Here is a 22,073-nt window from a genome sequence, read left to right on the forward strand (position 1 = left end):
ATTTGTACCTAAAGCTAGGAGGTAAATAGGTAGGTACATATATACAGATAGTTTTTAGTATATACTCGAATATCGTCATCGTCGTATCGTCCCTCATAATATACTATGAAAATAACTATGTGTATAGTGATAATAAATTTTTTTTAATTTTTTTTTAATGATAATACAATAAAGTGGTACAAGGTTCCAAAGTTTTGAAAAGGACAACATTTAGATCAGTGGTATAATTATGACGCAATTTTTGGAAAAGTACACATGTTAAAGTGAGGTTGTAAAATATAATTTATATATTGCACTGGTATTTCACGGTGAAGATATCACTAGAGTTTGAGAAAAAACCACAAGATTTTTAGCATGTAAATGTAATTATGAAGATGATACATTTTTGATATTGATTATCATAATTTATACACCAATATAAACCCCTAATTTGAATAGTTACTTAACAACTCATTTTATTTTGTATGTAATATATATCTACTTACATACATACATGACCTTTATAAATCCTAAGTAATTACTATTAAGGTAGGTATGTACACTAAATAAATAAGTATCAATATTATCTATACACCATCACTATATAACGACTCGAATGTAAGTGATACAATGATTCAAATGTATTATTACATTTATAATGTTATGCCATGGGCGATGAGATTAAACATTAATCATAAAATATAAATCTTGTTAGCCGAATATTGACATACTTCACAAATTACATTAGATTTCAGAGTTGTATTATGTAATATATTTATTAACTGGTTTAATAATGTTTACATCGCAAACAACTAACCTAATCTATGTATAGAATAGAGTGACATTACATTTAATGACTGAATAAAATCATTAAAATGGTCGTTCGACTACGCGCGCACAATCGTATAATAAAATGTATTACCGTGTGCTACAAATTATTTTCACCTTTTGAAAAATTGGTAAAGCGCTGAAAATAGGTATACATTTACGTTATTAAATAAAATTATAAAGGAATGTTTCATGGTGTACCGCCTTCGCTATGTATCTATATTATTTTATTACACACGGTACCTATCTATAGTTTCCATTTTTATAATTTCTCGACTACACGACCGTGCGTCATCGTATACACCATATTAATTCGCGTCGTATAATGGCAATCAGATAATCATATAATATCGTGTATCTACTATTAGATTTAACCGCACTTTATATATTGGTATTTTACACAATAAAACGATACTTAAATGCAATATTATACGATATGGATTTATTGAACTACATAAAATATTATATATTGCTGATATCGGTTTCGGTCGTTTATTAATATTGTGTATGGAGTACATACTATGTTGTTGAGTCCTTCGAACAAACATTATTATATATTATTATTATGAACGCACCGCCTGTTGTAGTACAGTGTATATTAGCGTTTATATGCAATACGCTTGTAATGTACTCTTATAGTATTGTACTGTAGGTACACCTAAACGTGTAAACCGTTTTGAAAGTTATTGAAATGATCGAAGGTCTTTTGCAGGTACTTATATAAGCTTATACTATATCTGCATGTTATTAAACAATAATAATAACGATGATAACCAGCTGACACGAAACGACGAAAAATCGATAAAAAGTGCTTATTAAATTTTTAGCGAAATAATATTTTACATTAGTATTCTATTATCATTATTAACGTTATAATACCACCGGGATAGCGTATATTCCGTAACTACAATAGGTATACAACCGTCGTGGGCGAAGTAATAATACGAGCGTAAAGTACGTGTTTATATTTTATAATATAAATTTTTATAGTAATCCGTGAAATAAACCGCGGAACAGCCCGCGGGGTCCGTCTTGTCACGAAACACTTGCAGTATCCGCCGAACGTCATGACAATAATATCATAATAATACATATTAATACTCACGTCACATACACACACACGCGCGCGCTAGCCCGACTGGCTGGCGGCTGCGGCTGATTGATAACTCCAGTGGTGAGTGTACTTCTCGTTTAAAGACTGTAAAAAGAAGATTTCGAGTCTATTAACGACTACAGTGACACTATATTATGTATAGTATATTATATTGACATTGACCTTGCGGTCTAGGTACTTTACGCGTTGTAACGTCCATATTATTATTATTATTATATTGAATATATCTAGGTGCGCGACTAATGACTTTCGTTTAAGTCTCTATTATACAGTGACAGGTCAAAATATTTGCATCTTGTATTAACATTAATTTTTATAAGTCTTCTTGGCGATATATTTTTTTTTATTTATAATACGGTGTTGTCGGTATTAAAAAACGTTTTTTATTATGTACATAAATGTCTAGATACGACGACACATACCTATTTGCTCGCGCAGTCTATTCGCCATCATTCGACATTAAAATCCATGATAATATTATATATTCCTGTATATAGCTGCGTCATATTATAATATATATCTATTTAAGTATTATTTTCGATGAGTTGGCCGTGAGTCAGACGTCTTATTTTTGGCGCTATGATAAAATTGTTAAGCTTAATAGACTCGACTAATAGCATTATAATATTACATCGTCGATTGAAAGATAATGCGTGAAAATAATCACAACTTGTCGATGATCTTTTTTTAAGATGATGCCGACCATGTTGGGCTCGAATACAACCATTAGCAAAGATGATGACTATCATGGACATCCCCAGAAGAGGTGAATGACGATAGGCACTCCCTCCATAGAATTTTAAATTTGTTTTCCCAATCGTTATTTATTACACGCAAATTTAGTAGACACGGGATACTTAAATTTTAAATAAATAGTATAAAACTCACTTTATTATATTTAACTGGATTATTTTATCTTATCGTTGTTTGAGTTGTTTGTATAATAATGCCTACGCCTGTAATAATGGAGAGACATAATAATGTACTATATACCTATAAATAAAATGTGTAAAAAAATCTTCATTTATTTTTCAATTTAATTGTGCCCAACTCTCTGGGAATGCCTATGATGATTATATAATAATAATAATAATACTTATTATTATTACTACCATCAATTATAGCTATTTGTGTATGGTTCGTTTTTACTGAATATCGTCATATCAATTAATTTGGTATCTCCACTTCGAATAAAACTAAATAAATAACCTGATAATGTAAAAGTAATACAAAATTAATATAAAAGTAAAACGAACAAATAAAATCGTGTCTGTTAAGCACAAACTGTTATCGGTGCGCGCGTACACCGATTTAAATGTTAATTCATTCCAATATTAAATATATATATATATATATACCTACGCAAGACTGGCGAGATTTATCGAAGTATTTCGGAACCAGAAAATGTCGTGTAGTCGTCGCTTATACCGACAAAAAACCGGCGTCGACTGCGCGGCGAAAACAAGCAGCGTGCGTGCTTGCAGTACACATTATACTATTGTTATTATAATACGAATAAACCGCGACGATGACGATGGCGATATTTGCGCGAGCGCCCGACAGGTTTGGCGCGTGTTAACACCGATGTTAACGTCGTGTCCGGAACACGTGTAAATACGTGGGGGTACCTATACACAAACACACGCATTATACTTGTATGATATAGGCGCAGGTGTGAAAATTTAATGCCCCGTACGCTTTAATGGTTACCACCCTCGAAGAAACCGATCCATAAGTCATATAGTCAAGAAGGAAACGAGAGAGAGAAAAATGGGTTTGTGTTGACTCGGAAACGTAAATCACGACCGGTTTTCGATTTTTTTATTTTTTTTACCTCTTTTTTAGCGTCTCCTTCCCCGTTTTATTATGGTTTATATATAATGTACCTACATACTATACACTATATATACATATAATTATTATATACCTATGTATACGCGGAATGAACTAGGCAGACGACATATTTTTGAAATTTAATTTCGACCCGTGCAGTGATGTGTAAGTGCATAGTACATTAAATTATATACTCGTACATACGCCGAGATGTGTATATAATTATTGGGTTATTACCCATATCATATTGAAACGACAAACACCCTTATGGAACTGGGTCCACCCGTAATATGAAAATTATACGACATGTATAATAAAAAAAATATATAGGTATATATAAACACGGGGACGTGTATGTACACGTCGTTTGTCGAACGAGGCGGGCTCTAATGAATTTTTATAGTCGGAGACTTTAACGCCACACGGCCGCATTTGTTATTTAACGATCCTCGCGCGTACGAGACGAAATGTGTGTATATAATATATAGTATTATAATATTTTAATGTGTGTGCGTAATATATTATTATATTTCGTCGTGGTCGATATTTCATATTATATACTATAACTACACGATAAACAGTCTTATAATCAAAACAATTTTCCAATCCGTTGACAATAAAACTGTGGCAAGATATCGTTTTTTTGAAAATGAACACACTTCTTTTTAAAACCGATCAATGTATAAAATACACACATGTATAATTTATAACAGATAGTATATAGGCGCAATACATACATCATGTGTGTACGATTTTAAAACGAGTGATTGATGATTATTACGTAATAAATTTAATATATCTATCAGAGAAATCGCAACTCGAACGTATATATAATAACATATATATACGCCTATAATATACCTGATGGCTGATATATATGTGTGGGGCACAATGTTATTATGCGATACAGTGACACAATAACGCATAGAACGCTGCGTGCTCGTACACAATAATAATAATATGATCTCTTGTGAGGTTCTCGTTAAAAACAGTTTCGCGAAGATAAAACGTCTGCGGGGTCCGCGTATGGGTTTGCGATAAGACGTATCGTTGTCGGAGATCACATTTTTTTTTTTATCGATTTCGCGTACCGTTTTCGAACGTCGTCCACCGCACCGGTGCACGGAACTCGCTTTCAAAAAGCAATATAGTATCGTACGCAGTCGCATGAATCCGAAGTCGTCTATACGATATTTAGCTTGGGCCTCAGACAACGTCTATTATTATTATAACGTAATTTTTTTTTCGTTTGTTTCATCTCCCCGCCGAATAAACAATTTTGCGCACGTATATTCATACACATATAATGTATATTATCATACAGACGCATTACGCACCGAATATATAATAATTTATTTTATGTATTATGTGACCTACGTCGTTTTCCAAGTGCCTTAAACGTAATAATATACTTGCTGCTAAAACTTTCTACGTGTACATATACGATGACACAATTGGCGATAAAAATCGCTCATATACACGCAGTGGCCGATGTGTACATACTGTTTCGCATCAAGTCTGATGCAAGAAGGGCCAATTTCACTTTTTGATCGAGTTGAAATTCTTTGCCAATTTTAAGCTATTAGATTATCTGATTAGATATTTTGTTTTGAATAAATATGAATAATTAATAATTTATTATTACAATTAAAATACAATGAAATATATCTTTTTTGATAATAGACACCTTTTAGAGTTTTTGTTACCGTCATATTGCTCGATATATGGTTTCGGAAAATCATGACTGCTTATTATATATAGACGCAACCACAAGTCAAATTATTATTATGATTTATGTGTAATAATATATAGTATACTCGTATATTGGTTTACCCAATCTTAAAAATTAAATTATTGATTACCACTATAAAACCAAGTAACAGCTAGTATATCATGTTAACCAATGTAATTTTTATAGTTATAACAAGACGAGCAGATAGAAGATTATATTATAGATTGTATGTATACAGTTAGTGGGTACAGGGTGTACACGAGAACCGAAACGTGAAAACATTCTGTGTGTATATTCTATTATATTATGACGTGTTACCGTCAGGTGCTTGACCGGAATGCGTCAGGGCTGTCACCGTCGGGTCGTTATCGTCATATTTCTTCACTTACGGCAATAAAGCAGCGATGTACTTATACCTAAACATACATTAATAATACGCGTGCGACCGTCGGACTGGTGCAGGATAAATCGAAAGACTCGTCCGGTTAATTGCGCGAGTGAACAATGATAACACTAAATAATATAATAATGATAATAATTAGATTTGATTTGGCAAACGGTCGTCTAACGGGACCGTCTCGCGTATACTGCTAAACGGCCATTGCTTGAACACCGAACACGCATTATTATATAATATAATAGCTATGTACGTATACGCGTGTAGCAGGCTCATTAGGCGCGCATTGTGCGTGTGCGCCCAGACTGACGACGGCTTTGTGTACGACGTGTGTGCGCGATGAGCAAAATACGATATTAATTACGCGTGTCTTGTCGCTGTTGTGATTATATGATTGTGCGGTTTATTTATTATTTTTTTTTTGGCGCCGCTGGTTAACGCGATGTTCGCGACGACGTTCGATGATGTATGCGCGTTTGTCACTTATGTCTCCTAGCGATTTCGTGACGATATCCAAAAATGAACGTCGACTGTGGGGAAAACACGTTTCTGGCAAAAACACGATTCGAAAACACCGTGTACAATGTTTTGTATCTGCACGACTGTTATATACACATACGCTGTAAATTCGTAACCTGTATAAAAATACGTTAAACGGCGATAGATGTTCATGTAAAAGTGTGGTGTTATGGTTTTTTAGAACGCCGCAGAAATAAATCATAAGTGATAGCGACTTTAAAAGACTACCCAAAACAGAGTTTTCTTAAAACCATAAAATGCGAATAGTTAGTAGTTATGTAGAAGTATATTTTAGTTTAAACCGTATCACTAAGTAAACGTATTTTTCCAGTTATAACTCGTATATTAATTGATATTTCGTTTTTTTACAGATAAGAGCTGAAATTTCGTATGATGATAAGCAAAATCGAGGGCAGGACCGAACAAGAAACGGACGAGGAGCCGAAATGTATGCAAGACGTTACACAATACAATATTATTTGTATAATATGTAGGCGTGTAATGAAATTTGAACGGACGCCAAGTCAATTATAGTATATGATAATCGAACGCGATTTCGGTTTTGAAAATTCAAGACGTTAACAAAAACAACATTATATACGATATAATATAATTTTGAACGTCCGTACAAGCAACGGAAATGACTCGGAATAAAATTATAGGACACGTGAAATGAAGTGTGAAACCAGAATATTTCCATGTGTGCCCTCTAGTCACCTTGCGAGAGAAAGCCAACGGGCGAAATAGCCGTCTAATGATACGTAAATGAATTTGTTTAAGTTCTTAAAATGGTCATGTTTAAAACCCGAGACCACCAATGTACGTTATAATATAGGTACCTACTATGCTATGTTATATGTTAATGATGATGGACGAATGAAAATAGATTCATGACTCGTTGTATTATAACCACCGATGCGCAGATATATTGCGCGCGATTCATATACGAATGCGTTATTATACTTTTAGAAATGATATGTGATTTTAGTAGTTAACTTCTTATTTTTTTTTTGTTTTTTTAATTCAGGCATACGCACGAAATGGTACATAGCAAAACGGTTTTTTTTTAACGGAAAAATACTAGAGAGAAGAGAGATTATCGTCAAAATACTGGTATAATAATATAATATAATACCACGCGTTTTAAGAAAAAAAAATATGTTAAATAGACGACGTCTCTATATGCCAGACGCTGTCTGCCGTCGACAAAAGTCCATTTCGTCTGGATCCGATCGATTTATAACAGTCTCACAAACGTATAAAATTAATCGGACATGACCGTGTTCGTTTATTTATTTTTTTTTTCGTTTTTTTTTCTCGTCGAGTGTTGAATGAAACGGGTTGACAAATTTAAATATGTTATCAAAATCTAAATTAGACGTAACCTACGCGGTTACTAACAAAATCGACTTCACAACCCAACCGGAACGAGTCTATGCGTGTTATATATTATTATTATATTAAACGTTTTCGGCCATAATACATATTCAATACGCATATATACATAGTATATTATTATGTAGTGGTGAATCGTCGTGTGTGATGTGCTCGTATATACAAGCACTTCGACAACGACCGAAACACTACGAGCCTACAATCGTATAATGGTACCTGTGGTCATATACGGTAATAAATTACTGTTCGGTCGATATATGCACACCGTTTTATTTATTCGGTTTGTTTTTATGTCTTTTGTTTTCGTATTGGTTTTTTTTATGGTTTCCCAAGACGCCGTATCGTTTTCTTGCGTCCGCGTTGGCGACGTGTTCAATTTTCGAAAAATCCGCAAGTAAAATCAGCGATTTAGCTGAATATGTACCTATATAGTATATATATTATCGATGTGTTTATGTTAATTTTGCTCCCACGCACTTCTGAAAATTCGTCTAAATGTTTTACACAATTTTTTTTTTTAATATATTAATTAATATTAATCTCCCCGTTAACTGCAATAATTATTATACACAAACTATGAAATAAAACAAAATTTTGAAATAATGAGGATTGTTCAATACAAGAATCACCCTGTATTATATCCAATTTATAGGTACCTACTTACCTATACATATTATTCTCTCTACAATTCAAATCATTTAATATTGTTTTGATTACTTTATACGTTCATCAAATATATTTATTGTATTATATTAAATAAATTATAATAAATATTTCTAGTAAAAATAAATAATCATCCACAACTTTCTAACATAACATCTGCAATAGTGTACCCACTAATTTTGCGAAATTTTTACAACATGCAAAATTATATACTTTAACACATGTTGTTATATGTAATTTTAGATCATCATCGTGAAGGTCAATTTACCAATCATAAATATCATCATCGGCCGATGAAATTTATCAATATTTACCTCACGTAGTAAATTTCCATTTAAACGATTTTATAGCTGACGTGCATAGTGTTAGTGTACAAAACTTAGAATATAATAAATTGTGTACCTATCAGCCAGCGTTAAACACACAAATAATTATGTGGTTTGTTGGTTATTGTTTTGAGTGCAGTAAAAAAAAAAAAATATTCAATAAGAGCAAATATTGTTACAGACCCTGCTATTAAATTCAAACGATTTAGAAAACATATCATGGGAAAATAATACCGTGCCGTGTATTATATTAATATATAATATATTATAAGTAGGTACTGCATTTATAGAGTGTTACGAGTTTTCGAGTTTTGACAAATAGCTGTATTATTATTTTTCATGGATATACCTTATACAGTATACTACAGTACAATAATTATTAACCCGAACGGTTTTTTTACATTGTTAATAATAATTATCGCCCAACAACAATTGTGAATAAATTATTTTAATTTTCACTCGTTTATTGATTAATGATCGATTCTGTGGTTTGCGGCGATATCCATACATTACATAATAATATGGAAATCACTGAAATCAAACGAAGACGACAATCGTATATATTATCTAAACATAATGTTATAGACCTACCTACTTATATATTTTATGCATCTCACAGAAAACATCATCTACATACATATTCAACGGGCCTACATTTTTAATACCGTGTTTATTATTGCTATTATTTTTATAATTTTACTACGTGCCTTCGAATCGTTATCACTTGATGTCTTGTTATAATTTTAAAGTCAATTAATATGATGTAATATGTATGAATGTCAACATTATTCATCGTGATGGCAGGTAAATTATTATTAAACTTGTGTCATATGATCGTTTGTGTATTTAGTTAGATTCTATTCACCGTCACAATTTGTAATACTTGGTTGATTAAATAAAAATAAATGCGTAAAAAAAATATAATACATATTTAAACGTATACAGCTATATTTTAGGAAAATATACATTATCCATTATGATTTTATTATTTTTTTATTATAAATCATTCGGCCTAACCGAGTTTCAAATATTTCAATGCATTTATATTGTCATAATAACATTATAAAATATGAATTCAGACCAACTTGTATTTTATTGTGTATCTACATGACACGGGATATCCTATATTCGACGAGTGAAACTTTTACAATATTTTAAAGTCAAAACAACAATGGATATACCATTTTCATATATCGTTCGAGTTATTTATCGTACAATGCAGTACTCCAGTACTTATATAAATGTGCATCGCTCCGTGTACGACTTGCTATACATTTGCTTACCAAAATCAAATATATAGAACAGAAAATACGTGTACTTCTCAAAACCAATATATTACAAACCGTTCACAAGAACACATATAGTTTAATAGCTATCGTGTTGGTGGTCAAATTTATTTGTGAAATTCGAATAATGGCGTTATTATGATGATAAATGGGTTTGCCTGGTATACACGCGTTTCAATTCAAAGCTATTACAACAAACATAAGTAACAGTGATTTTAAGACCATTCGTCTTGTATAAATAGGTAAAATACCATTAAACAAAAATAAAAATAAAACTCGTTTAATAATTTAAATGATTGAATTACTATTTAAATTATTTACAATATGTACGATATAAATTACTTATTATTGACGGCGATACGTTTTTTCACACAATAACTAACAATTTATAAATGGGCGTATGCAGTTCCATAAAAATCTATGTAACTATATATTATGATTAACGACGGTTTTTGTGGTCTATAGTTTTAAACATTGGACATGTTCAACAATTATAAGAATTATGGTTATCAAGTATCGATGTTAATAGTATCGACATAATTAATTATTTATTAATTTATTGTAGGTATCTACATCGTACACAACTAAATTAATACCGACGGTGGATGGTCTACAGATCGAGTTTAGGAATTTTTAAAAAAATATTAAAAGTTTGTTCGTGTCTCCGATTTGATACTTCTTATTTGTTAGTCACTATCCCGCGATAAATAGTCAGTTTCTTTATTTATTTTTACACCCTCTTAACCATAGAATCTGAACTGGACGTTGATATAACAGTGACGTGGCGATGTGGGGTAAGCTAAGAAGTGGACAAATGTAGTATATATAAAAAAAAAAATACATAAACATATAAATATAAATATAGTTATATAATTTTAAATGAGAAAAAAAATTAAAAACGTAATTCGTAATTTCGAATGCTTACAGCGATAAAATTATTTACTATTGATATCAAATTCTTTAATAATTTATTTTTCGTCAATCGTTTGATTGTAGGCCTATTGTAGTTTTCCGTGCGAAATCGCAACCTTTTGTAGATTTAGAATATTTTAGTTTTTGTTAATTATTTAAACAATATCTTCTTCATTGCAGATCATACATCATCATTTCTATCTTCAATAAGCCTCTTCGAGATATCGTAATGAGTGTAATATTATTTTCGATCATATTATATATCTCTTGTATAATATAATGTATTAAACAGTAAGCAAAAGTATATTATAATATAGTTCTGACTTTTGATGTACCTAATTCAATTGTCGTCGCTTTAATTTTATCTTATTCATGATATTATCATAATACAAAGTCAACGGTCGTCGTCGTCACTCATAGTCTCGGACATTTAAACGTGTGTATAATAATACATGACTAATTCCGACTGCGTACAAGAATCCCAATGACCACATACGAAAACAGTTTTTCATCTTATAATTTCACGGTTAAATATAATATACAGTCTTCTGGGACAGACCTGATCACCACCGCAGCCGATCATCATCGTTAATGCTCGACCATATATACTTACGGTCGACATACGATCGTTATTTATAATCTATGTTATTTTTTATTTAATACTTAGATACAAACTCATCCATACGATATAATATTATAGGAAATGACACATTATGAATCATCAGTCAGCTCTCGCGGTGCGTCTGACGACGCCCTGTGGGTCGTCCTAGTCGCCGTTTCGTCAAGTGGATCGGATACGCGCCGGACGACACACGTCGGAAGTACAGTATTATACTGTTGTGCGGTCGTTATATTATTGCTCCTATCGTTTTTTCCATATTGACTTATTGCCGACGAACCTCGCCGGGAATACGATATATTATTTATATTATATGTGTGCGTATTGGTATCCTGACATCCTTGTACAATGTAATAATGACGACGATCGATCGCCCCCGGCATGCAATCTTCTGGCCGAATCGAGTTTTTCTAAGAGAAGTTTTTATAGAACTTATAAGCGCGAGATGGACATTACCACCGTCTCACCGAAATCATTACCATCGGAAATTTTAACGTCACTATTACACGACCACTGGACTCCTTGCAATGTAATAATAATATTGTAATACGCGGGTACACAATAAACGCGCACGGGACCGCATGGGCATATTATTATTATAAACATATACCATTTACCACACAACGTCTCCCGCGCCGACTTGGTCGAAAGCCAAATCGATGGCAATTCAACAGATGAACGGACCAATTAATCAGACCCCAGAAACGTAATATTTTACCTAATGTATTATTATATTATTGTGTGTGTCCAGTCACGAAAACCGGCAATGTACGAAAGATGATCGTCGTCAATCGCGTTGGGATTAACGAAATGTAGTATATATATAGTCCATACATAGTATCTATAATATATAGTATGTTTAAAAATATGACTACAGCTTGTATAGATATAAAATATAAATGTATGCGAAGGTTGTCGAACTATCAAATGATGTCTCGTGGTATACTTCGTAGTATAGTTTTGTAAGAAATCCTACGATTATTTCTAACCCTTATAGTACTCGTCCAAAATATAATAAATATAAGTGTAAAACATAATAATATTATTATGTGTTATTATTAAAATGATGTATACCTAATATTGGAACGTGTAACGAAATGTTCGAATAAATTATTATAATACTTTCTGTCGTTACACTTAATATTATACATAAACATACAGTACATACATTTTATATAATAATAATACACTTGTATTATTAATACGCCGCCCTTTGATTCACCATCAAACACTTTTCAAAATGCATTTCAGTAATTCTTATAAATGTCGTATTTAAATCTTATTGAAAAATTCCACTGGATTATCGTTCGAATTTTCTTAGGACAATAACACGCAAAGTCTTTAATATCCTAGTTTAATATTCTGACAGGACGTCTTCAATAGGTACTGAAAAATACAACAATAGGTCATTGTGTTACGCTCTTCGACGTTTTAAAGGTATATATATTTATATATATATATGTATACGCAACACACAACACAAACACACACACATATATATGTATAATCCAAAAAAAATTCAGAGAGTATGTTCATTGATAAGTATATTATATCCTCAGACGTGTATTTAGGAATGAAATACATTATAAATAATAATAATATTACAACATTATATCTATATGTAGGTACATCAATGGCAACTATCACGGCTTAGTATAATCTAAATGTATAATATGCATCGTTATACATATAAAATATTACTACAGCTATAGTAGTCTATTTGACTTTCTCTATAGTTTTTGGTTTTCACTGATTATTCGATAAATTATGAATTGGTTAAAGTGGATAACGAGTAAAACCAGTTACACGTATATATACGTATTTGTATATACAAAGATTTGTGAACAATTTGCGCGAGTAATGTTGTACTTGGCAAGCTCGTGCCGACCGTTTAAAACGCCGACCATAATCCGTTTCATGTTTCGGAGTTCATGTCAATTTGCCCAATGACAGAGAATTACTCAATTATAGACAGATAGGCGAATCGGGTCAGTCGCTTAGGTCAGAACCGTTTGTGATCCACAGCCGCGACTGATGCAGTGATCTTCGGATCACGTGCGTCTTTTTATATAAGGACGTATATCTGAAACGTTACGTTGATTATATGGAATTATATATTACACCAGCTGCGTCGGACAGAAATGTTACGGGACAGTAATGGATTCGTCACATTTAATGTATTCTATGGCCTCAAGACGTTTTTAGCGAGTGTTAAATAAGTGGGTATAAAAATAATAATCCTTAATAAAATGATACGCAATATTGTCCGGGGAAAAAAGATAGTTTCATACTTTAGAGTTCACATTAAGGTATTATTTTAAATCTATAAGCACGCCGTCACCATTATATCATACTTCTACGTATGGAAAAAATTGCCACTCCGTTTGCATTTGTATGTATAGAGACTTAAACGCCCCGTCAACGTATTTATGTTATATATACATTATAAAGTGATTGTTACTTATTATTGTGTATAAATACTATATACGATCACACTGATGCAGGGAAATATTAAAAACTAATCTAATTTATTCTTTTAATCGGATTTTTAACCATGAATAAGCATGATTTAATATTTTTCATTACTAATAGTATATAGTATTTATATAGTATTACGTATACCTATTATTATACATTACGTATAGGTAAAATATTATTTACGAGTATGCACTTACATATAAAAATTAAAATCGTTTAAAATACTTACTTATTATTTGCATAAGTGAAGTCACAAAATGTTAACGATTTACCTGGTGAAGAAATATAAATTGGCAATATTTTTTTTCAATCGGTTTGTTTGTCGGGTAATTTTACAAGGGTTGTAAGAATCTAAATGGTTTTTTAAATCTCGGTTATTTCAGACATCAAGTCATCAAACTATATAAGGTGTAGTTTAATACCGGTACTAACCGGTATTTCACACTCAACTTTTTCAAGACTATATAAGAAAAAAATACACAATATAAATTTTAAATTTAAATTTATAATATTCCTACGATCAGATATTAATTTATACTCTTTTTATACATTTATTTCGGTCGTAAAAATAAAATAAACATAATGTCTGTATTTTATCATCAGTTACTTCGATTGAAATCGTTTAATAATTTGTCGTTTATTAACATTAATTTCGTTAACGATGAATGTAATTTTTTTATAAATCAAACGATTTAGTATAATATGAGACGAAAAAAAAGAACTGTGTAAAAGTTGATGCAGCGGATTTGGCAACATGATAATACTGGCTAAATACTTAAACACGCTGTCGATAAACAAAAATAATTTATCTGAGATTAAGGCATAGTATTTTTATCATATATTTAATTTAATAAGTAATATAAAACGAAATAACACGCGATTGTATCTACATATTATACTAAAATCCGTCGTCGATCTAGCTATATATAGGTATACCTATACGTTCAATATTATATATAATATTATTATGCTGTTTTTTGTACCTTACGTATTGTTTTATGTCTGTTAAACGTAATATTATTCCTATAGATACATATATAATATAGGATGGCACACGTAATAACACGTCGCACAATATTATTATATTGTCGTATACGATTTTTTATTCGCATTGTCCTAGTGTCCGTCCGTCTATACACCTACATGTGTTGCATCAATTTCGCGCATTAGTACATTAATAATTAAGTACCTACATTTGTGTACGATTTTATAATATTGTTATATATGTGTGTATATATATATATATTCGTCGATGGACCAGATAGGAGATACATACATGTTGTATCACCGAGTAAAAATCGTTAAACACACACCAGTTAACGGAAATTTGACGACCATGACCGGTACGTAAGTAACTTACACGTACTGTTTATACATATTTATAATATTATGTATGTGACTAGTGCACGGGTTTAATATACATATATATATATATAGTTTCCCCTCCATAGTTCCATAGTTGGACGACGACAGCGTGCCCATCTCCCCCGTGGAGATCATCTTGTGTGGCGCTTGGCCAACGAATAATACTGATCTCGATTTATTGCTTTTTTCCCGTTTATCTTAATGGCCGCTTTCGGTCGAAAACAAAACCGTATTGTATGTGTGTATCTGTGTGTATAACACGAGGGAAGGAATGTCTGAAATAAATAAACCGCACTCGGGGTTGAGTGTGTGTGTTGGCTGCAAATAACTCGAGTTACGGCTGAAGGACTGTAAAAACAAACAAGAGAAAAAAAATCGAAACCAACGACGTTTGCACAGTTTTTGCTGTCGATCAAAAAGGAGATTTTTCGGGTGTTCGGGTTATACGACGTCGACGAGTAACAGTTGATGAATTAGTGTGCGGCATACCATTACGAACGGACAGAACCAGTTGTGTCGCGTTTCCCAGATTCGTGACATCACAATAAAATATACTTTTTATGTACGGACTGCAATGCAGTTGGAATTTGGATTTGTTAATCCGTATTTAACGTTATCGTTTATTTTTCAAAATATTCCTTTCGAAGAATGCGGATTCTGAGGGCAAACAGCGTAGTTCGTTCATAATATTCACGTATTATGTTAATGCAGTGTGATGTACCTATACTTGTCTACATATTAAATGTCGTTTCACCGTGTCAAGTGAACCCTTCGGTTTTCGAACGACGGACGTCCGTGTAAACAACGAAGTGATGATGATAAATCGCCACCTAAACGTTAAAGATGCGATGATGGGAACACATTTTCTTAGAAAAGAAAAACACTAGGCTATGTGTATACTCGTACGTGAAAAAACTATACCACGAATTAAAATCTCAATAGTATAGCATAAGTATAACAGGTTATCGGATTTTATTTATTTTAGTACTCTCGTATTTAAGTCAATTCGTATGCTAGACACGTGTACTTGACCGATTTATTATATTTCTGTAATAATTTTGGCGAACTATTTGTGCTTTCTTAATAATATTACTTATGAGCACCAACTCATATTATAATATATATCTAAATAATATACGTACTCCATAATAATAAGTATATACCTATATATATATATATATATATATATATAGGTATATATATAGCTCAAAAGAACGTTTAAATATTTTACGACTCGATATTTTAAACAAAACATTTATTTAGCAACGAGAAAACATAATGGGAACAAAAGACAATATTTATATTATGTGCATAATCACAATCCATAGATTATATGTATACATGCTACAGGCATGGTTAATGATTGAATTGAGAATACATAAATAAGTCGTTACATTAAACGCACATTACTATTCACATGCACTTGTGTATTGTAGGTATATGTATAGAATATCATAATATTCCTAATGTAAATCGTTATATGGTCTACACAATGTATAAAATATTATATTATGTTCATAAACATTTAGTATTCCATCGTACTTGTTCTCAATAATAAAATAAAATTACTTAAACCCGCCGGCGATGGCATTTAAATTCTGTCTCTGTAACTAACATAATATTAATATGACTAAGTACCTAACCTGACCTATACACAGTGGTAGAGATTATAGTCAAAGCATGAGCGATTTTGATAACGACAACGGTGCAGGTACGGTGTATCGAAATTATATATTATACATTATACGGTTAAACGTCAGAAGCTTAATAATAAATAAAAATAAAAAATATCACGGTGATGGCGCGATTACAGAAAAAAAAGTCCGAAGATCTTTAATTTTTATCTCGACTACAAAAGATCTTTATTATATAATATCCGTGACACGTTCAGTGGTGTATTATAATAATACGGAATAGGATATACTTGAAGAGTATAAATCCGAGATAAATCCACCCCGGTGACGTAAGTGTTTTTACGATTTTTTTTTCATATTGCTTGTTTTTGACAGTGACAAAGTCATAGGAGTGTCATACTATCACAAGTTTTTCAATTATATCTCATCGATGAACAATCTGTATAATCTATGTACTTGATCTTTTAAACCGCTCAATTTTTGATGTGATAGTAGCACTAAAACTAACGAAATAATAACGAAATCGTTGAGAAAACAGATATATATATAAATCGAGTGCTGTTAAAATGCATCGAGTTTATCTTACGCCTTACATAGAAAGTATTGAGATAACCTCACGACTATTTTTCTGAGATTAGTTATTTTACTATTATATGTAATATATTTAATTTACATTTTCTGAATAAAACCAAAAAAAAACCTATTTATTTTACTTTCCCTTTTTATCCTTTTTCCTTTTTTTATTCGCAGTTAATAATCAATTGCACCTATATTTAAATCGTCCAAATGACCGTATCTAATGATTTTTTGTCGGTTTCAATTTCGCGTTAATAATAATATATTACTGCCACTTACTTATTTTCTAATTATATCGCAACATTCGAGTTTCTATAAGCACACGGTAATTGATTTAAATAATCCGAATCAATGAACCCGTCGGAGTAATAAATTCAAATTGTTAATTGATTGAATAGAAAATGTACCGTTGTATCGGACGTGAATTCTATAATTTAATACCTTCGTGCCTAATTAACGAGGTATTCATTTCGGCGTAAGACGGCGGCAGAAGTCAATAATAATATAATCTTATAAGTTATAATAATTTATAATAACATGTTTAAATAAAAAAGTGAACATGCGATATTCCCTGTTGTGCTTGATTGACGGGTTCGTCTGAAATATAACGTTCAGAAATTTCTATAACGGTTTACTCTTCATTCAAAATCAACAACTACCCGAAAGTATAAGAAAAAAATTGCCACTAACAATACGTGAAACAAAACTATATTCGAATATGTGTTAACCACAACCATCATACATCATTTTTTTGGGTATAGGTACCAGTGTACCCGTAATGATTTAGTTATGACTTATGATATAATACACCTGCATAATATTAATATTTTATTTTCTTACAGGAAATACGAAACACTTATACTAGCTATATGTAGAAAATACGTCATAATATATTAAATACATTGTACCTACACGATGTTATATTTTATTCGAATTCAATGTTACGATAACGTGAAATATCAAACAAGCATCAACATAATATTATCAATTAACTCATAAATGCTTAATACCTATATATAGTGGCAATAAATCTTTAAACTACATATATTGCATCGATGGCGGACATAGTTGGGTTTAGACGTTTTTTTGCCGTGCAGCACCCGTCATAATATTATATTTTCCGGTAACTATTCATATAAAATTGCTTATTGATGCCCGTTTACAATTATTATTCATTTTTACGTCCGAGTAAATTGAAATATTTTATAGGTAGTTGATGTTACGATATAGCAATAAATCAACCAGTGAAAATAAAATGACTGAGTCATGCGTCATCGGCGAAGGCCGTAAATAATACTCGGGGAAGTTTTTACCCATTGCAATGCCGTCTTTTTTGGTACTTCAAAGAAGATGTTCAGATAAGTACCGAATCTAAATTTCAGAAAGCCGGGGTGCAACCACTATACTCGTAGTACTGGATGCATCTTTAAGAAAAAATACTATGTACCTTATGGTTTATATTATGTTTTTTTAATCGAGTCATAAGTAGGGTTAAAACTCGTTCCATGACAATTTAAAATAAACGGGTGCAAGTCATTTCTTATAATATTTTAACCATTATTCAATATTTTTAATAATTTATCTCTTTACCGAGTAAAAAAATCTATGACATCGACCTGTAGCTTCTAAAACAAACTCAGCTCTAAGGTTCCGGTAACATAGCATTCCTTGCACTCCATCTTCCTAAATAATGCACTGGTAAGTGGAAGCAGTATATATATATATTTCATTTTACATGAAAATGAATTATGAATTATGATAAATAAATATTTTAAAATATATGTTGTCGATGTGTTGTTGTCCTCTATACTATTCAGTCATTTCTTCTAATCAATTTAAATAACAATTTCATATTCCAATGCGGGTTTTTGATTAAGTATAAATTCTGCTCCCAAAATCTTGCAGTCACAAACGATGTGTAATTTAAATCAAACAGCAGCAAATTTATTTTGTATACAATGAATTTACAAGGTTTATCTTTTGTCTTACATATCATCATTACGAATGATTTTTTATTATGTTATCGAAATTCAATGCAACGAGGATGAACTAATTTTAATTTTAAAGACTTGATACATAAAATATATGGTTGTCGGAAGATTTTATACTCATCGCATTACATAAATATTTTATATTTTAGCCCGTGCAATCGGGGTCAATAAATTATTATTCATCATTACGGTTCAATTACGCTGTACTACCGCCTGTCGTATTTATACAAGGTGGTCTCTTGCTTCTATCGAATGCGAATTTTATAACCGCGATCTTTGCGTAGCATTATATAATTGTTTTTACGTTCATTTTAGCATGAATCGTGATCGGTCCAGTGATCGTGGTTCGAATATGTTAATTGGTATAACCCGCGATATAATAAAAGAGCGCCGTGTGCAGCCGTCGTATAATAGGTTTAAACTTGAGTGTACACTAACCACATCGTCCTCACCAAGTCGCAAAAAGCGCATACAGCTTTAAAGATAAAATTACATCGCTTACAAAAAAATGTTGTGATCGATTTTAAAAAGTCATTTACCGATTTGAACGTATGTTATGTTGAGGAGAGAGAATAATTTTTGTCTCAATCAGTTACCATTAATTAATTGACGTATGGTATAATTATAATATGTTTTTTGAAGCAATGTCTCAGGCATTTGATTAAAAGTATAATCACTGTTATCATATTATATCCATCAAACGACAAACATTAGTATTGATATGTATAGGAAAATCGAAATTTTTACAAATTGTTTACCTAAATAAAAGAATACGTTCTTACAAAAGGCTTAATTTCTAATTTCTTAAATATTTTACACACATACTATTCTTCACGCCATACTCTAAGTGCCCTCCTCTTATTTCACAAGTAAATGGTATTCAATCGCTCCGAAAAATGTTAATTGTAAATCATTTGCGTCGATGGACGTTTTAGAGAAAAACAACGATGATAATGCAGTATGCGTTTTAAAAACCCCAATCATCCTATACAGTTTTCTTCAACATTTATAAATTACCTCCATTCCTAATTGCTTATAGAATGGTACATTAAGTAGCTTCCACGACCAGATATAGTTTACGTAGGTATATATACAAGTCATATATCAATCCCCAAAATAGTTGTCCTCCAAAAAATTAAAAATCTTTCGGAATTAACAAGTGGTGCATAGTTTCGCTTAAGTATATCACATAAACAATAGGTAATCAAAGATACATATTTTTCGGGTCGATAAAGAACGAGTACATTCGACTTATAATATAAGCAATAAGCATGATGATAATATTATAATATCGCTACTAACTATGATATTATAATATACACCTACTGCAGCGGATGCACATCGTTGAGACGCTAAACCACCTTATACACTCGGTGATAACATACATATATATATATTGTAATAATATGCACACGACGGTAGAAACAGCAGCTCGTCCGTGTCCGTAGCGCGCGCGCGCCGCCGCCTTAATTCGATTGGAAATCATTATTGGAAACGACGTGTGAGGGCTCGTTATATTATGTCATTCGAGTTGTTTACACGCGTCGATCACGTCGCGGTCGCGTTGCGGAAGGGGTCTCTAGTCCGCCGTATATATATTTAAATTTATTTCGGTTTTTATTATTATTATTATTGCTTCGGTCGCCGGTCCGGGACCAATTATTACCGTAAACCGTCGTCGTCTCCTACACGTACGCGGTACGCCGCCCGCCATCCCGCGATGCACCGAAGAACAACAACAACGCATAAATACAACACTTAGGCGTATAATATTATTATAATAATGTCCTTTCCGTCGCGCGAGTCTTTCCGTCCGCTTCGAGTTCCGTGCCTAATTGAACGGATCGGTGGGCGTCGTTCTCCCGTCGCATTTACAGATTTGTCAGTCGGCGGCCCGTATATAGCTGGTACGTCATAATATTACAGTACACACGTTGAATATTGGCCGAAAATCGCGTATTATATGATATTGTTATTATTATTATTGCTCATCGTCGGTGGTAAACTTAATATATGATACACTCCCATATAGACATGTAGCAGTTTCCAGTCGTACGAGGGACGGAAATGTACGTCTTCCGTGCGAATTCAAAACACGACGTATTTGTGTAGTTTTTTTTTTTTTAGAGTGAATCATACGCACTTATAAATCGGCCACACTGAATGTGTTTCCAACTCTCAAACCGGATACGTTAAATTATAGGTATACCGAAGCCATTTTTTTCCTGGCGTTTTTCTATGTGACGAAAACACGTAGATTTTTGCGTTCGAATATCGCTGACGATATTGTATAACGTCGATGAATTTGCATCGCAGTATTCCTTCGTTGTGTTGTTTCCGGTTCATACCTTATACCGTTTATTACGCTGTTAATAGCGCAAATTCTTATCCCGTCGTCACACATTTAACAAGTGCATAAATAAATC

General features: G+C 32.1%; 1 long non-coding RNA gene across 1 annotated transcript; it reads left to right on the forward strand.

Annotated features, from left to right (window-relative positions):
* Positions 1-15,167: 15,167 nt before the first annotated feature.
* On the forward strand, positions 15,168-19,179 carry LOC126550223 (uncharacterized). The gene is made up of 3 exons (XR_007604265.1): positions 15,168-15,424; positions 18,499-18,779; positions 18,866-19,179. It is a non-coding gene; the product is annotated as an uncharacterized LOC126550223 (long non-coding RNA).
* The last annotated feature ends 2,894 nt before the right edge of the window (positions 19,180-22,073 follow it).

The sequence above is a fragment of the Aphis gossypii genome, chromosome 2 (assembly GCF_020184175.1).
Source record: "Aphis gossypii isolate Hap1 chromosome 2, ASM2018417v2, whole genome shotgun sequence".
In the NCBI taxonomy this organism is placed as follows: domain Eukaryota; kingdom Metazoa; phylum Arthropoda; class Insecta; order Hemiptera; family Aphididae; genus Aphis; species Aphis gossypii.